The sequence below is a fragment of the Notamacropus eugenii genome, chromosome 6 (genome assembly GCF_028372415.1).
Source record: "Notamacropus eugenii isolate mMacEug1 chromosome 6, mMacEug1.pri_v2, whole genome shotgun sequence".
NCBI lineage: Eukaryota > Metazoa > Chordata > Mammalia > Diprotodontia > Macropodidae > Notamacropus > Notamacropus eugenii.
Genome location: NC_092877.1, coordinates 229,486,034 through 229,505,924, shown reverse-complemented (window position 1 = coordinate 229,505,924; position 19,891 = coordinate 229,486,034). Strand labels below are relative to the sequence as shown.

Here is a 19,891-nt window from a genome sequence, read left to right as displayed (position 1 = left end):
AGGGAGGGTGAAAGGAAACAAGGAGAACTGAACTAAGCAGAGTTGTAGACAAACTATTTACAAGTTTATTGTAAGTATTAAGAATTACTTATCCTTCATCTCCTTTCTCTACCTCCCACACCATAAATCCCATTTATTCCCCAGAAAAAGTCTCCTAAATTCTCCAACCACCCACCAACACAAAACAATAGATGGAAAATTCAAAGGCTAATTGGAGTAAAGTGGGGAATGAAAACGTTCCATCCCAAATATACCTCCATCCCGAGAAGTTTTGGCTGCACCCCTGAAATGAGTACTCATCAAACAAGTCTATCTCACCTTGGTACACGCAGATAAATCACTTAGCTTTTCTGAGTTTCAGGAAAATGGGGGTAATAATACTTGCATTACCTAACCCACAACTTCATAGGTTCTTGTGAGGAAGGTACTTTACAAAATCTTAACAAATCAGATTAGAGTGGGGCCAGGGAGGAGGGCGTCAGGGGAGAGAAATGTGGGGCATATATTTGAGCTAATTTGGTATATGTTATATGACTAAGAATCTCCAAAGAAAAGCAACCAACAAGTGTATAAATTATGGTTTCTCTGACACATCTATTGTCAATATTATATTATCAGAGCTTTACAAAGCTCTGTGTAATTTCACACAAACGCACACACACACACACACACACACACACACACACACACAAAATCATTATGTAGCTTAGGACCCAGGTATGGGAGGAATGTGTGTTTTACACTGCTGCCCAGATAGCCATTGTAAAATATATAAATTTAACTGGAAACAAGGAAACCCACTGGTGGAAAAACCAATATCTACTTTGTACCCTTTTTAGGGATAGTTTACAAAAAAAAAAAATAGCATAAATTCCAATATGTTCTGCTATAGGAAGCAGATTTAGCAACTGTCAGGATCTGATTTATTTAAGTAAGACACTCCAGACTGAGGCACTTGATATCTGCTGTATACCATAAAATGATTCAGTTGCTTCAGTGATTTGTCTACCATATAGGAGTCCCCAGGAGAATAACAATTACTACATTAAAATCAGGCTTCAAAATATACAAGATAATTTCCCTAGAATAATGGTATGAGCTAAGTAGTGCACATATTGTTATCGTCATTGTTTTCAGGTAAGGAAATTGAGGCTAAGGAAAGTTAAATTACTGCTGAAACTTTCACAACCAGTGTCAAAATGGAGACTAAAACCCAGTTCTCCTGACTTCAAGGTCAACATTTTTTCTCTCACACCACACTCCCAGATATTTCAAATAAAGTAAAATGAGACACATGCAAAAAAAGGGGAGTCTTTAGGTCAGATGGAACAAACCAAACCATTGGCAATTGGATCCAGTCATCTTCAATGGCTCCATGCTACCTCAGTACTAGCTTTCCTTAATTAGTTTATTGAAATTCAGCACTTTCAGTCTAGCCAGTTGCTCGGCTGGGAAGAGGCTTTATCTCAGGTGAATCTGGTTCTAGATTCTGAGGGTCCAACTTGTGATCTATGCATTATGCCTTTCCCTGTGTACAGGGAACTTGAAATTCTTAGCAAAATGAAACAAACAAAAACACCTTTTTGATGAATTTGTTGTTGGGTAGTTAGGTCTGTCCTATTATATAACTGCTGCCAGGTCTGCTTTGTCTTTGTAGCCAAGCACGGTGTCTAGAACATTGGTCCTTAGCAAGAACTTGTTGAATTTGATTGCGTTAAATAAAGTTAGCCAGCTTCAATCAATTGGTAATTGTAATTAAAGCTGAATATGATTAATTCATTTAGCCTGAAAATATGGATTGATGATCATGGGTCCTTCAACTGAAAAACTTAAACCTGATTTAGAAGGATTTTTCTCCCTTTAATATGATAATCATTATTTATGTATTATTTTGTCTTGGTAAAAAGCAGAAGATAAAAAGACCTTTATTTTCTTACCATGAAAATAATTAGAAAAGTTTTTAAGATAGGAGAGTGGCAGTAAAAAGGAAAAGGTGCTACATTTAGAGTCTGAGACCCTGGATTCTATTCCGGGCTCTGCTAACACAGAGCTCTATGACCTTGAACAAATCAGTTCCCCTCTGTGGGCTTCAATTCCTATTCTATAAAATAGGAATAGTGAATGTAATACCTACCTCACAGAGTTGTTGTAAAGACCAAGTGAGATAATAAAATGTAAAATGCTTTGCAAGCTATCAGGCACTCTTTAAACATTGACTATTATTATGATAAGCTACCTTCCAAGAGTACAATGAGGTTTGAGATTCACTAAAGGAAGGTTAAGATATAGATAAATGATGTTCTCTTCCTTTACAAATACTTTATACTTCGTGGTAAAAGATTCTAACCCAGATAACTTTTCTTGTATGTAATATCTAAAGACATCCTCTCAGTTCCAACTGCATGCTGTTGAAAGGCAGTGAATAGAAAATGTCAAAAGCCTTTACCATCTGAAGTTCGTATGTGTCACAACAGTAGGTCTCTGCCCATTCCACTTAATGTCTCTTTTCAGGACCCTCCTGGCTTCAGAGTGATTATCAATAGTAACTGTTGCTCTTTCCCTCCCAGCTTGATTTACTTATTTTTTTATTTTGCTCATTAAAGGGGCCATTCCCTGATTACTTCTTAAAAAGACCTATTCACTACCTCACTCTAAGTGAGTACCTGAATAGGCCAAGGTCTTCCATTGCATCCTGGGCCTCTTCTAGTCATCCTGATGAATATCTGGTCACTGGATCCAGATGGCTCAGGAGGGGAAAGTGAGGCTGGTGACCTTGCACAGTCTTCCCTTACTCAAAACAAAGTCAAGTGCAAGTCATATCATCATTTCTCTGATGTCATGGTCTTCTTCAAAAACGAAGGATAAACAGAGACTTACTGGTAGATTGTCCTATGCCACAAATACCTAATACCACAAATCTAATCCACTATTCATTTCATGAAAAAAAAATATATTTTCTGTTAGACTGAGAAGTGATTGGCTATACAATCACACCCAAGTTCCTATTTTAAGCCTTTTATTCTGGGGAAAGATGACTGGAGTTCACAGTTTTTCTATCTGCATAGCCCTGGAGCATCTGAGAGGCAGACTACATGCCCTGCAATAACAGATCCAATTGGCAGGGTTGAAAGGCCACTGGAATTGTGTTATTTTAAGAAATAATTTGTTATGAATTTTAAACAGTAAAACCAAGTGGCAATACATTTGTAAGTAGATACAGTTTTTAAAAAAATATAATTTCCATAAATAAGTATACATAACAACCTATCAGTGGTTCTCTATTTCCTTCCTTTTCCATTGTCTTTGTTCCAGTCACTCCTGTATTTGAATATACATTTTTTCCTTTTATATAATCATAGGGGGTGTGTTCACTGTTCTTTTGGCGGAGTTTTCTTCATGTTTTAATATGATTTTTTTCACATTTTTTTGTATTCTTTGTATTTTATCATTCCTAATTGCATTATAGAATTTACTTACTTTAAAGCCAGCTACATTCTAATAATTTATTCAGCCATTTCCCCATCTACTGAACTCTAAAGTTGCTTCTAGGTCATTTCCCAACTATCAAATACTAAGGTTGCTTTTGCAATTACAAATAATGCTACTAGACACATTATTTTTTAAAAAATAAAAGTAGTAACAGCCTGGGCAGTATACAGTGATTACTTTTGCATTATGATTGACATAAAAGTAGTCATTTTCCTACATTTTAGCAGATTTGCAGATTCTTTCCTTGAGGAGTGTCTCTCTTCACCTGCCATCTGAGTGCCAGGTCTTGATGAGGAAAGTAGCTTCTGTTTGGTCTTCAGTTGTGACATATACCTACAAAAAGAAGCAGAATGAATTTGGTTGCCTTTCTGATTTTTCTTTTTGTTTTTTGAGCTAAGATTTTACAAGTTCAGTTCAATTCAATATTAAGTGCTTACTGTTTTAAATAGCATTTTTAGCCCAATTCTGGGTGCATTTTTTTGATCCTACATAATAATGTAGGCATTATTAACTACAAATTATTCAGAAAGTAGCAGTTGCTTTCCTGTGACCTCATCCTAGCTGAGGTAAGAAGCCACAAATTCACTGAATCTCAGTATTAAAAGCGATCTCAGATTTCATCTGGTCTAGGAACTCTGTTTTTGTGTCATAGACCCCTTTGGTAGTCTGGTGAAGCCTATAGTCCCCTTCTCAGAGTAATGTGGTTAAATGCTTAAATAAAACACAATAGCCTTGCAAAGGAAACCAATTATAATGAAATTATAAAAAAAAAAAATTTAAGATCACAGACCCCATATTAAGAATCTATAATCTCATCCAACCAGTACTTCACCAAAATCCCTTGAACACCCATTCTAAGAGTCACTCAGCCTCCAAATTAAAAACAGACAAAAGAAGTCTCCATTGCTGATATACCCATGTGGAAACCCTTTCTGGTTTCAAGTAGCTCTAATTAGTAAGGTTTTCCTTACATTTAACCAGATATCCTGAGCAACTTCTATTAATTGTCCTCTGTGTCTGGGCAGAACAAGTCTAATCCTTTTTCAGTATGAAAAGCCGGTATATAAAGACAGCTGTCATGTCCATCTCTAGGTCTCTCCTTCCTAAGGGTAAACAAGCCCAGTTTGGGAGGGCAAGCTTCTTCTCATCCTCTTTCTCCCACACAATGAATATGGATAGAATCCCCCAAGGCTGTCATAGGTTCTTTTTCTTCCCTGCACTTTCTCCTTTGGTGTGCTCATCCGTTTCCATAGTTTCCATCATCATCTCTAGTTAGCTAGCTGTTACCCTTGCGCAGCATTCCACCTCTGGCCTTTATGCCTTTGTTCAACTGATCTCCCATATCTGAAAAGCATCCCTTCTTCCCTCTACTTCAGAGAATCCCTAAGCCTTCTTTGAAAGCAAATGTAGGTGCCACCTTCAACAAGAAGACTTCCCTGACTTATCCCTTCCTCCATTAGTCCCCTCTCACACTTGAAATTACCCCCATATTATAATTTACATTCTTATGTACCCACTAATTTTTTTAAATTAATTTATTTGTTTTTAATTTTCTACAATAACTTCCATATATCTTAGATTTTTTCCCCGTCTTCCCCCTTCCCTCCACCTCCATCCTCTAAATTTTTCTAGTAGAAAATTAGCTCCTTGAAGGGAAAAACCATTCTGTTTTTCTTTTTTGTATCCACAATCCCAAACACAATCCCATATACAACAGGAGATTAATAAATGTTTATTGAATTTTATGGCATTTTTGCAGGCCCTTCACCATCTACATCACATTCCTCTGGACATACTCCAATTTATCAATGTCCTTTCAAAAGTATGAAACTCAGAATGGAACACAGTAATCTGGATGAAGTCTGTTGAGGGCAGAGTACATTATCATCTCCTTCATTCTGGATGAATGAGATTCAGTAGCACAGGGCCAGAGACAGATCCCTGAGATCCTTCTTTAAAGACCTACTTTCACATTAACCCATTGACCCATGATGACCCATTAATTACTAAATTTTTTAATTTAATCATTCTACCTTATCTAAGTTTATCTAAAAATACTATCATCTAGCCCACAGTTCTCTATCTCAGACACAATGAATTCATGAGACAGTTTGTTGATTTTTTTCCCCCTGAAATTCAGACTTTATCATCAGCATTATCCTAATTTAATCACCCTTTTAAAAAGAAAAAAAAAACAGTAAAGAAAGTTAATCTTTGAATTGTATTCTTGATAAAACAATGCTGGTTCTTAATCACTCTCTTCCTTTGTAGTGCACTTAAACAATCTCTTTAATATCAGTCAGGTAATTTTGCCAAAAATGGAAATGATGCTTAACAGCGTATCGGCTTGTAGAATCTACTTCCATATTTTGAAAATCAGGACATCTTTTGCCCTTTGCCAGTATTGTGGTACCTCTCTCCTTATTCTTGATCTTTCATAGATCAAAGGTAGCTACTCAGCAATTACATCTGCCAATTTCAGGACCCTGAGATGCAGTTTTAGTTCAACTGAGCCTGGAGACTTGAACTCATTAAGAACAATTAAGTGCCCTCTTACCAACCTTTATAAATCTTAGATTGCTATACCTTTTTGATCATTTTTGTTTTTCCTTCCCCATATAATAATTTTCCACAGAAGAGAAAATAGAAGTCAGATAAGAGTTGAGTATGTCCATCTATCTATATAAGCCCATCAACCTCAAACGATGATCTTACATTCCTATCCTTTCTTTGATTTCTCTCCTGCCCCCACCTCAGCTTAAAAAAAAAATCCTTTTAGTTGTCCTTAGCAAGCACAGCTACCTCAGTGTATTCGGGGTTTTTCACTCTTCTGATAACTATATTTACAAAACCAGGCTAATCTTTTTGTATTTATCCTCCATTACTCATTTCTATATCCATCTTCTGTTTATGTCTTTTTTAAAATATAAAGTGGTCAGTTAGTTTCCTGTCAGTGACATTAAACTAATGCAGATAGCTCTCCTTTTCCCCTCCTTACTGAAATAACTTTTATCTTTAGAATTATTGAGAACTTCCTATCCCCTTTCTGTCTTGAGTCTACTTCCCTTATAAAATTTTAGGTCATTGGATCCTGCCAATTTTTTCTCTGAATCCCTTTAAGCCAGTTTTCCCCAAATTGAGTGTGCATCAAAATATCCCATGTTTCCTCTCTATCATCTAAGGTATAATGACCTTTAGTCCTTCCACATCCCCCCCCCCCCCCAAAAAAATTTCTTTACTTGAGCAATCTGTTTTTCCCTTTTAGTCAGAATCAGATCAAGAACCTTCCTTTTAGCTACCAGGAGGGACTGGAAAGTTAAGGGAATATAAAAGCCATCTCATGGCACTCAGAGACTTTTTTAGGGAATTCATTGGTATAATTGTAAAGGAAGTCACTGGATGAGGATTTTGGCTCCAAGCTACCAACGAACTTGAATATTCACAGCAGTAAATCAAGCAACTGAGAAGAGAGAGCCAAGGGTTTGAAGCCATTGAAAAAAGGGTTCAAAAATATAATACTTAAAACTCAGTGTTTCTTGAAATCTTCCTCTGCCCATTCATCTTTTGTATATTTGTTGGTTTTAACATTGTTATCCTTTCCTTCTTAAGTAAATAATTCTGTTTTTGAAAAGGGTAATTAGATGGAAAAGTTTATCTTCTTCAATTCAGGTTTTTAAGGCTATATTCAAAATATTACTTCTTACTTGGTAGAAAAATGCTCTAATCTGCAGTTAAAGTACCAGACGGACACTATGAGTGCAAGATTTGGAAATCTAAATATATAAAGTGATTCAAGTGGTATGAATACTGCAGGAAAAAAATGTTGTAGGATAAGGCTGAAGAGGCAAGAGGTGGGAATTATTTAATTATGAAAGATAGAAGTGAGACTCTTGCTGCTTACCATTTTCCTTCCTCCAGTTGATCACCCATTTACTCAGACATGGCAGCATTTCCTGAAGAGCTCTGGTATTGATGGCAAACTAATCTGACCACCAACATTTAAAAAACTCTCTATATGGTACACCACAAACCACACATGAGAGCTGAATGGAATGTCAAGTCATCTAGCTTAGCCCCTTATTTTACAGTTGAGGAAACAGAATCCCAGAGAGATAGGGTGATGTTCACACAAGGTCACACAGCTGGTTAGTGGAAGAGCCAAGACAAGAACTCCCAAGCTGCAGTTCAACATTCTTTCTTCCACACCACACATTAGTCCATTATTTTTCTAAGAGACTTTTAAGTGCCATTGCAGTTCTGTTATTATATACAACCTCCTTCTCTAACCCACCTCCCATCCTCTTATGCGTGTGCACACCCGCGCGCACGCACACACATACACACACACACCCCAACAACAACAAAGAACTTGGAAAAAAGACACATTTTAATGTACAGTGGTTTTGAAAATGGAACTGCTTTCTGAAAGGTGTGAATTTGCTAGATGGCAGTGTCATCACAGCAGATGAGAAATAGGATTCTTAATATGCAAAGAAATGCACACATTTTCATTTTCCTTACATAACATTCATTTTAATGCTACTCCCAGTTCTTTCACTACATGTGAGCATTTGGTTGTTTTTCTGTCTTTAGTCTCTTCAGAGCCAAGGCTGAATTATACATTCTGCTCCACTGCTGAAGTAGGAACTGTAGCCAGACACTGCCCAGGGTTCTGAGTCTTACATAATGGCACTGCAGACAGAGGCACAATTTTAAGTAGGTTTCAGGAGCTTACGTTAACTTCAGGTAGGTTCCAGTTTCTGTGACTCCCCTTGGAACATAACTTCAGTCTCCTCTTTAAATGTCCTTCCAATTTCAGTGTAAACCATTTTCCATTGCTTATCCCCTGGCAGTGGTAAAGGCTTTCTTTATTTCTCTCCTCAAGTCCTGGGGCCCCCTTGAATAAAGCTGCTTTAAATTGGCAGTAGCCTATTGAATCCAAGATATTGGCTAGCCTTCATAGAACAAACATCCTCTCAATGTAGACATCTGAAATAATTTCAAAGTACAAGTACTTGTTTTATTAATTAAATATGTAGCAGCTGGTGCCCTCCATATCTTAAGTAACATTTTTTTGCCACATCATGATAGCATTTTAAATTTTTTTAACAAATTCCAAACTGCTTTTCTTACCCTAATTTAGTACATTAAGATTATAACTATACTGTAAAAATATGCTGTGACATAAACAAACATCTGGCTATTTCATTTGCATGTGGATATCTTCATCTGGAAAAGAGTTACTAGATTTTTCATTAGACTGTAGTAGATTTGAAAATAATCTTGGCAAAATGCTTTCTGAAAAATTCAGATCCAAATACATTTGGTTTTTTTTGTGCTGTCCAAAAGTCTCAATTTTTATGGATTTGACATGAAGCCATATGAGAGGTGAAAGATTATTCTCAGATACAGTATTTCTATTCATATGGATTTATATCCAGATGGCCTACATTTCCAATAAAGACCCAACATATCTGTCCTTAAAGAGGACTTTTTTCTATATATTTCTTTTCATTTTAAAGTTCAGCTGTTAATGATTTGTGAAACTATAACTTTTCACACTCAGCCGGAAATGTGGCTGAAAGAATTTTGGTCAAATGTACCAGAATGGAAAATGTCAGGGAAAAGAAATCTTTTCATAAAAAATTATGCATCACTGACATCAGAGGGCTTTGTGCTTTACTTTGCAAACATTCTAGTAGTTCTAGAAGTCAGCTGGGCCCTTATGTTAATCTATAGTGAGAGTTCGCTATTCTTCAGCAAAACAATTATTTTCACTAAACCCCTCTTTAGAAATCTGCTAAATATTACAGATAATTTGCCAAACAGCAGGCTGCTCCTCTCCAAAATGGAGCCAGCCATAGTTTTATCCAAGGACCACAGTTTAAGCTGGTAGTCTTGGAAACCCCTTCTGCACAAATAAAAATACTTGTACAAAAAAAACAGTCAAATTTGGTATAAAGCACAAACTGCCCTTCTCATCACTATATTCTTTTTTCACTATAAATAACTGGCAATGCTACTTCTCAAAGTGTCTCTAAATCTCCCCTTAATTATCTTTGACCTTTCCATATAACAGCAGTTTATAAATGGCTATATAATAGGCTAGGCAAAGTTGCTCCAAAGTGTTCATATATTAACACATATAATTAGCAGTGCATTAATTAATTACCTCACTTCTGGTGTCTTATGTTATCTCCAGGCAATAAAGCTTTGCTTTTGGCTTTTAGTAATCATGCAGTGTTCAAGTATAGAACTGTAGTTGAGTCCAAAATCTGAACTATCTTTCTGAAGCAAATTCAGAACTTGCCCCAACTAAAATGCTCCCTGAAGTTTGCCTTACAGCCAAAAACAAAAAGGTGCGGACAGGGGTGGCTGGTATAGACTGCAGGTGAAGACCAAAAGGGAAAAAATGGAGATTTGGTGAACACTGGGGATAGAAAAAAGAGCAGAGATGGAATTGGAGGCAGGGGAGCATAAAGGAATACTCATAGAGACTATTAATGAGGCACTCCAAAAATAAGGGAGTATGATGGATGGGTGGGGAAGAGGAAGGTCTTCCTTCTTCCCACTCTTGCTTTTAAAAGAAAACCATGCAATTTAGTATCATTGCTGGGTTGTTGTTTTTTTTAATCAGAAATAAATGTATTTTAAGGAGGCAAGGGGGAGATAGGATTTATATCTTTCTATAAATTGCTAGAGGTTAAGACTGTATAACCTCAGTTCCCAAGGAATTTAGGAAGGAAGGAAATTTTCTTCACCTGACCCTGGAACACCTCTCTTCCTTACCAGCTGGACTTCACTCCTCTTGCATTTAATCCTGTCTGTGGCACACTTCCTGTTGTATATGTAGCACTGAGAAGGGGAGGAAGAGGACTTCCTATTCTCAATTTCCACTGAATTCTTTCAACTTTAACTGCCCTGCACAACCTCAGAGACTCCTTATTTATTTCATTCTTTTCCAGTCATTACAGTGGGAGGTTTTTCTTTTCTTTTTTTTTTGTGCTATTTGCTTAGCTGTGGGGGTTGGGGATGGGAGGGGAGCAATCATAGGAACACAGGGAGAAAAAGAACCTTCTAGCACTAGTGGGGCTCCATTCATAAAGCAGCTCTGCCTAGAAGTACTTAACTTCAAAGTCAATATCAATGATATTTTGAGATATCCGAGGTTCTCACACTTGAGATATGACCCAGAATCATAACTAGGAATTCTGGCATCTGAAGCAAACTAAGTTGAGCTGGGGTTGAAGGTAGAGGGTAAGTTTTAGGTGTGACTACTCACTCCTGTGCATGGTTAAGGTAAATTGGAAACTGAGGTCATGAAAGTTGAGGAGGTTGATGAACTAGGAGTTCAGAGGGTTTGAAAGGTTAAAATGCAGGATAGAAAATAAGATGCTAAACTTATGGGGAAAGGATGAAGAGTCGCCATATATGGCAGCAACCAGGATCTAAATAAGAAAGAAAGAACTTTAAAGAAGGAAAAGTAGTGGCTAAGTGATGGTCTGCATGTGGCAAGGGCCATAGAGTTAGCATCCATACAGTATGTCAACTCCGGCTATGGTTCTCAGTGCCATGGGGATGTGAGAAGAGTAGTTAGCCTTAGCAAGAATGTCAAGACGTGGTAGTTTTAGCAGAAAGAGAGGTCTTTAGTAGTGAGCACCAGAAGATAGAAAGATTCTGAGAAGAGCTCATACTTAGATCTGTAGAGATGAGGAAACTGAGTGACTTGATGAAGGTCATAAAGGCAGAAGTTGACAGCTATTTAGGTCTTCAGTTTCTGAATTTGGTGATCTTTTCACTAAATCAAAATAGGGGAAGGTTCACAGAGGACTGAGTGGAAACAAGAGGCCAAGGAGAGAAAGGCTTAGTTCACTCTGCAGGTCAGATAGCAGAAGGCAGTGCCAAGGAGCCTTTGCTTCTGATCCACCATCCACTGGTCCCAGGGGTCCCTTGGGATTCAGTTCCCCAGGCCAAGCAGCTGGCTGAGGAGAGTAAAGGAAGGTAGGGCTTGTTTACCTTGCTGAAAAGAGAGAAGCTGGAGAGCACAGAGACAGCAGTGACAGTCTGGGTTTCAGTGAAAGCACACATAGCTGGTGCTGGAAGGGAATGAGGAAACAGGAAACAGGACCCCTTATGTCCCCTGAGATGCCAGCACAGCCCTGGTGGCCTTGTTTTAGTTCTGGCTCTATCTATAATTAGTTAATAAGGTACAGTTTAGCTGCTTCACTATAACATAGTTTTGAAAAGACAACATTTAAAAACTGTCCATCAGAAGATTTCTTCTATCCTTTTCTCCTTGTTGTTTTGTGGCTTGGATTCATAGAGCTGTTGGGCTTTTTTCTTAATTTTCCTTAGTGATTAAATGAAACTGTAAGAGTGTTCTTACTGAACTTGACATTAAGGACAATCACTTTGTAAAAGAAGTCATTTGACTTCTCTGGATCTTTGAAATGAAGCGTCATTACTTAGAAAAATGTAGGTATTTCTGGAACAGTCATCTTGAATTTCACTGTTTAAGGAGAAGTGTATGGTTCCTAAGAGAGTCACTTCATCTAAAGAGAGCTCTTGTTCTTATAATGGCATTTTATGGCCAAAGGAAATCCTTAAATTCCGATTAGTTTGGATCAACTTCATAATCACTTTGTTACTTATAGAGATGTTAAAATCTAGTTAAAGGGCTAGCTGCTTAGAAGGTGATAGGTTTAGAAAAGTCAAGTGGACAGATTTAATCTTCATATAGTTAATTAACAAAGAAAAAATCTCCTACAGACTGCATTCATAACTCTAGCTAGCCTCTTTACAAGTGTATGCCATTGACGTTTGGGAGCACAGTGGGAATCGAGTGAGAGAAGATGGATGGATCAGTTCATAACATGCATCATATTACAAAACAGATTTCTAAGTATATCCCTATTACAAATAGGGAAGTGTTATAGAAAGAGCACGGGATTGGCATCAAGAGGATCTGGGTTTGAATCATATCTCTGCAGAAGCAGGGCTTCCTCTTTTGGCTGAATGCAAGGAGAAACTTCCTTAATAATTTGAGCTATCCAAAAGTGGACTAAGCTAAGCAGTAACTATTTGGCAGAATTTTATGAGGATGATAGACGGAACTAGATGCCTTCCAGCTCCGATTCTGTGATACCTGGAGATCTTGGGTATTTCACAAAGTCTCTGTGCCTCAACTTCTTTATGTATTAAATGAAGGGAGTGGGGCAGTGAGGTGGCTGAGTTCAAATCTGGCCTCAGACATTTACTAGCTGTTTAACCCTGGGCAAGTCACTTAACCCAATTGTCCCCCCTCAAAAAAAAAAAACAAAAACAAATGAAGGGGGTTGGTATAGGTGATCTCTAAGGTACATTAAAGTTCTAAATCTTATGATAAATCTCATTCTTGGTAAATCAGCATTCATTCTGTATATACAAAGGACCTGACTTGCTTTTGTAATTTCTTTTTTAAAGATTGAGGGCATCTCATGATTAAGCTGTATACTAAAATCCTTCCCTACACTGGAAGAGTGGCATTAATATACAATGCAACCTTTCCCCGTTTCCCTCCTTCCTTTTCTCCCCAACTTCTACATCAAATGGTTAGCATTGAGGAGCTCTTAATTATAATAGAGCAGATAATGAAAACCTCAAACACTTGTAGAATCAGAATTGATTATTTGTTTCCCTTAGGGAATACCTGCTATAAGGCAGATGTACCTGCATAGATGCCAAGTTACAACTTAGACAGAGTGCCTAAGTGCCAGGCTACTGACACCACTGTAGTTTAAAGTCACATGTAGAATGCTGCCATTTTGAAATAAGCTAATAGCAGGCACTCCTTTGGATCATACCTGATTGGGTTTCAGAGTTATTAGACTTGCTGCTTATAATGTGACCACTGAACTTTCTGGAGTATTTTGCCTCTGGCATAATAAGGTTAATACCATATTGATGACCTGAATAATTTATACATATGTGAGGACTTTGAGATTAATGATTAAGCGGATCCTTCAATATCTCATCCAATATTACTGCACCCTTGCTATATAGCATTAGTTTGAGTGTTTTACTTTTTTCAATCTGTTCAGTTTGTTGAGACTTAAGTAGACATTGCTTAATAGAGAGGTGTAATAAACTACTCATTTTAGTAAGTGACCAATGAGCATTTTAACAGTTCTTGGTCTTATCTGTCACTGTTAGCCGTGATGCTTGTCAATATTATGTTTATTATCTCTGTCTTTTACAGAGATAATTACTTACCTCACATGAGTGTTATGAGTGTCAAATGAGATACTACATGTAACGTGCCTTGCAAACTTCAAAGTGCTATATCAATGTTAGCTATTATTATTACTGTTAGCTGCTACAATAGGTTGTCATTAATTCATGATCTGATACCAGGTATGGTTTCCTTTTTAATGTTCTCAAATCTTGTGCAGCATCTACTTAAACTTGTCTTCTCTTTTCAATGGAAAAGGGAACTCAGACTAATGCTTTCAGTTCAGGATTATGGTTGAGTCAACAATTTGCTAAATTAAAAATATCCAGTTTTTAGTACTTGGAGTCTCCTTTTTCATCCATGTTTTTCCATCATTGAAAAGAAGGTTTATTTGAGAAAAGAGACTGTCTGGGATGCAATAATGAATAAATTTTCCTCTTTGGATTTGATATCCTTTACAGCAGAGGAATTTGCCAGAATTTTTCAGAAAAAGGAGCAGAAAAACCATGAATTTGACTGGTTATTAACTGTCTGGGAAAGGGCTATTGGGAAGCAGCTGAGCCTCCAGAGCAGCCCACAGAAAGTACTAGCATGGCCCAACGTGGGAGAGGTTGGTTAACCCTGGTGCAAGTACTGGAGAAGGTCAGGCACAGTAGGCCCTGGAAATGGCTCAGCTCTTTAGGGTGGCCAGCATTTTCTCCCATCCAGTAATATTGCCTTTGGCTCCTGACTATTGCTTTGCATTTTACTCCCATTCTCCGGGCTGGATTGGAAATGCTTTCCTTTTGCCTATCTCCACCAGCACCCAACAATGACAAGGGTGCCGTGAGTATCACAGAGTTACTGTCACCATTGATCAAACATACTCTGGCCCCTACAATAGCCCACTTCAGAAAAGCATAATAAAACTATTTCTTGGTAGAGAAGACAAAGCACCACACAGGAAATAAAAGTTAAATGCTCCTTTTTCGCTTTGAGACTGCTAGGTACCTTGGGCAAAGTATACATAAGGTGTCCTTAAAATAAAACTTCCTTGTGCCATAATTTTTAGATCTGCAAAATGGGACTAATAATGTTATACTATAAAGATCTCATGAAAATGACCTTGAAAATCTTTTAAGAGTTACTAAGGGGTATTTCAAAAAAATTCAGTGTGGATAGATAAAAGTGTCATATATAATACTCTGGACATGAAATTCAGAGTTTTAAAACTGCTACTTACTTGAAGAGGGAGCATGAAAAGAACCTCAATTATTGAACTGAAAGATTTTAATACCCAGCTAAAGCTTTAGCTGAGGGCATATCATGAGATAAATCACTGATGAGACATCCAGGTTGTTTTGTGGTCTAGATTTACTTAATCATATTTAAGGCTATGCAATAAAAATATTTTTTAAATTCTATACAGCCTCTTTTTAAAAATAAAAGTGTATACATTGTTAGGATTTGAGATTCATTATTTGAAAAAAAGATGCTGTTTGTAAAGTAGGTTCCAGCCCCAAAGATATATTTATTTCTGAAAAATGTGCATATCTCTGGTCTGTGCTAATGAATTTGTGGTGCATTAATGATCTCATAGTCATAAAATTACAAAATATATATACAATAGCTTAATTGATCTATTAGATCAGAGAAGTAAAGATTAAATATGTATGTATAAAACATGCATATATATTTAATGTATATGTACATATAATTTTTAGTGCTTAAGAAAGTTTCATAATAAAAGCACTAGGAAAACATATAGGACTTTACAAAGAAAAAACAACAAAATACCAAATTAACGCTTCTAAAAGGTTAGTATAAAGTAAAGTATGAATTTCTATTTGTTCTTAAAATTTGACAATCTAATTGAATGAAGGAGGTCTCTCTAAAAATATAGGCTAAAGACATAATTTTCTGATAGAAAATGTTTTGTGATGTCACCAAAAAAACCAACCAAATAAAAACAAAATCTTGTCCTCTCACTTTAATCTTGCTCTGTGGCAGCAATGACTAAATCCAGTATTTTGTGGCTAATCCAGTTTCATAATATTTTTGAGTTGGAAAGGACATGAGCCCATTCAATCAAAACTCTTAATTCTATAAAGCAGGAAATAGAGACTCAGAAAGTTTCAGTGACTTGTCCAGGGTCACAGAGTAGTTATGAAAGACTTTACTTTCCCTTTGAGCACTGGGGCTGTCATGTCTTATAAAAATCTGAAAAAGCAATCATAGGGTGATGAGTTTCATGAAACCTTAAAGCTTATGTAATCCAACTCTGTTGGATTTTTATGGATGTCATCTTATAGATGGCAATATGGAAAAAAGAAAGATATAAAGTGACTTGCCCAAGGTAACACAGACAGGAAGAAGTAAAGCTAAGAGCTGAATCCACGAATTTGCACTCTAGTATGACAATGGATCTTCAACTATAATACTTGTATTTCTCAAATCTTCAATAGTTAAGAAGCAGACAGTTCTTCACCATAATGTCTGCATTCACATACAGTTTACCCTTAGAAATTATCTATCATATCCATAGACTTTCTATCATATACGTAGACATTGTTTATCATTGCCAGATTCTTTTTTTAAAAAATTTGAATTCTCAGAAAAACCTGGATTCAAAATGTAATTTTAAATATTTTTTTAAATTGCAAGAACCTGTTAATTTGAGTTTCCAGATGTTCAAAATGGTTGTAATTGATCTTAAGAAAAAAACGATGGATTTTAAAAAGTGACTAGTAAGAAAAAGAATTACATGTTTTTAAAGCAAAGGAAAAACAAAACTATTTTTAAATAGGAAGTGGTCCAACTTTCCTGGTAATCTATTATCTTAAATTTGAAACAGAACTCTTTGATAGTTTTGATACTTTTTTTTAAAAAGGAAGATAGTAGATTCAGAGGTTGGTATGCTTAACTTCAATTTCTGTGGCAAAATTTTGTAATACATATTACCAGAGGAATAGTGTATAAAAATTCTGGAAAGAAAAATGATATACTCAGTAATATCAGGCAGGTTTTCATAAGGAACAGTTATTCCAAACTAACTAGATTTCCATTTTTGATAGGATAAAAAAGGTCTTTTTAAAGATGTTGTCATATAACATGTAGTTTAATTGGGCAAGAGAACACCAGAGACATAATATACCTAGATTTCAGAAACACTTATTTTTTCATGCCATGCTTGAAAACAAGATGGAAAAATGTAGGCTCGATGATAATAATTCTATGTATTGGTTAAACGGACCCAAAGAGTAGTCATTAGTGGACCAAGACCAAAGTGAAGGGAGATCTCTGCAGGAGTGTCCCTTTGGTCAGTGTGACGTTTATCAGTGACTTGGATGAAGGCACAAGTGGATGAATTGTTAGATTTACAGATGCCAAGTGTTAATGAGAGATGCAGAATTTAAGAAGGGAACAGTGGCTAGAAAAAATGGACTGCATCTAATAAACTTAACAGAAATATATGTAAGATTCTGTACTTCAGTCCAAATAACTAACTTCATGTCAAGATAACAGTTTCTGTGAAAGGTTCCTGGGTAAGTTAAAGAGGAGTCAACAGAATCCTATAAAAGTAGTTAACATTTATATATCATTCAAAAGTTTGCAAAACACTTTACCTATTTCATTTCACTTGATCCTAGAAATTTCTTTTTGAGGAAGGTCCTGCTGTTATGCAGATGAGGAAACAGAAGTTCATGTAAGTTATTTACCTAGGGTCACACAGTAAATGTCAGAAGCCAGCCTCTTGGTCCAGCCCTCTTTCCCATCCACCACATCTAGTCTACCCTAATAAGGGATAGGGAGGTGATAGTCCAACCATATTCTTCTCTGATGATGCTTCATCTAGAAAATTCTTCAACTCTGAGTACCATATTTTAGGAAGAATTGTGTGACAAGCTATTGTGTGTCCAAAGGAGGATGGCCAGCAAGGTGAGGGGACTACACATCATGTCACACTGAAGGAGCTCAGGTATGCTTTGCTGTGATTCGGTCATGTCTGACTCTTTGTGACCTCATTTGGGGTTTTCTTAGCAAAGATGTTGGAGTGATTTTCTGTTTCCTTCTCCTGCATGCTTAACCTAGAGAAAAGCTGACCTAGGCAGGGGTTGAGGAGATTATAGTATGTCTTCAAGCACCTGACAATCTTATCATGCGGAATAATTAGACTTGTTCTGCTTAACTACAGAGTGCAATTAAGAACCATGGGTTGAAATCGCAGAGTCCTAGTTTGATCTAAGGAAAAACCTCCTAACATTTAACCAGTCTAAAAGTGGGAAGGATTTCCCAGAGATACTCCAGCTCTCCCTGAGCAAAGATTTCCAAGAGGACTCTAGATAACCACTTGATAGTAATTTGATAGATGGGATTCTTGGTCAGGTATAGGTTGAACTAGACGGCTTATGCAAATCTCTTCCAACTCAGATTCTGCTATGGAGCAATATAATGAACATATTCTACATAAGAAACGTTAAGGTTTTCCAAACATTAAGAAAATGGTTGTGCTATTTTAGCCAGTCTTAGGAGAACAAAGAAAATAACAACTCACATTTTTGTGGCACTCTGAGGTTGGCAAAGTGCTTTCCTCTCAGCTGAGTGAAGTCAGTAGGAGAAGCATTATGATCTTCATTCTGCAGATAAGAAAACTGAGGCTCTGGGTTACAGAGCCAGCAAGTAATAGAGCCAGGATTCAGACGTTAATAATTTCTAACTTCTAATCTAGAACTTTTGCCATGACTATGCCCCAGATTAAGTAAATACGATATATGGCAACCCAAACTTTCCAATCAGGTAATGTAGATTGTTATTATTCATTTTTAGAAGAGTATATATTATTATACAAGTATTCACCATAGCGTAACTTTACATAGCCTACTTTCAAAGAGCATTTAAAGTGTGATCCAATTTCAGTCCAACTTTTCAAGATGACTACTTTATAAATTAAGATTCTCCTATGCCCATAAAATCTTAATTTATTCTGAGTAGACTATTATGTTCAATACTTGGACATCGTAATAATTTCATAAGTATTACTTGATGGCTATCTGTGCACATAAATTTAAAAGTTTAACTGTTACTCTATGGTAGATTTATAAATTGGGAGCTATCATTTTTCTGAGGAAGCAAGGTCAAAGGCATAAAGAAGCTGGCACATCATCCATCGACTACTTGGCAGGAGGGACCAGAATTATTAAGATGTCTCTGTGAATGGAATGACTGGCATTTCTAAAACTGTAAAGACTGTCATCACAGACCTTTAGAGTTAGAGGGGACCTCACAGATCACACAATCTAATCTCTAGCTCTAGCTTAAACCCCAACTGTAATAATGCAGAGGGCGTTCATTCAGCCTCTACTTAAATAGCTTTCTCAAGAGGCAAACTCAGAGCCCATGAGGGAGCCCATTTTCAGTCTTCTGTCATTGTCAGGAAGATGTTTCTTTCACTGTGCCAGAATCTCTCTACCTAGAACTTCTGCCTGCTCCAGGTCATGCCTTTGCCTTCCTTGGCCAAGTAGAATAAATAAGTCTACTCCTTCTTCCATGAGGCAGTTTTTCTAATGTTTAAGGACTGTTAATCACTGAATATTGTCTTCATTTCCTCCCTGGCCCCCATCAAGTCAGATCATGATGTCATATATCCCGAGGGCCTTTAAGCAACATTTTAATAATAATGGCTTTCAGTTCTCTCACCAACCAGGTTGCTTCCTCTGGATTCTTTCTAGCCTCTTCAATGTTGCTTCTGGTTGGGACATCCAAAATTGCACATGATAATATTCTATAGGTGGTCTGACCAAGGCAGGGTTCGATGTTTTATTCCTTCCTCTTGTCTGACCACTGCACTTCTGTTAAAAATGGTAATGTTACTTTGGACCACCACATCACACTTCTATTTCCTACAAAGCTCACAGTCCACTAGAATTTCCAGATCTTTTCCATGTAAATTTTTCAGTTTATGTCTCCCGTGCCCATTCCATATTTATGCAGTAGAATGATTGTTTTTTTTTTTTATTTTTACCAAAGTTCAGCACTTTATATTTAACTTTCTCATTTTGTTATCTTCAACCTACCATTCCAACTGGTCAGGATCCCTTTAGAACCTGATTCTGTCATAAAATGTGTTAGCTAACTCTATAACTTTTGTGTCATCTTCAAATGATTCCTTTTATACCTTAATTTAAGTCATATATGAAAATGATAAATCAAATA

At 36.7% G+C, this 19,891-nt stretch overlaps 1 protein-coding gene and 1 long non-coding RNA gene across 7 annotated transcripts in view; one reads left to right on the top strand and one right to left on the bottom strand.

Annotated features, from left to right (window-relative positions):
* Window positions 1–19,891, top strand: part of MBNL2 (muscleblind like splicing regulator 2) — a 185,379-nt gene that overhangs the window by 158,012 nt on the left and 7,476 nt on the right. The gene's annotated exons all lie outside the window — the stretch shown is intronic.
* Window positions 3,741–19,527, bottom strand: LOC140512742 (uncharacterized). The gene is made up of 3 exons (XR_011969895.1): window positions 19,376–19,527; window positions 18,234–18,315; window positions 3,741–3,822 (listed from the first exon to the last, which is right to left on the bottom strand). It is a non-coding gene; the product is annotated as an uncharacterized lncRNA (long non-coding RNA).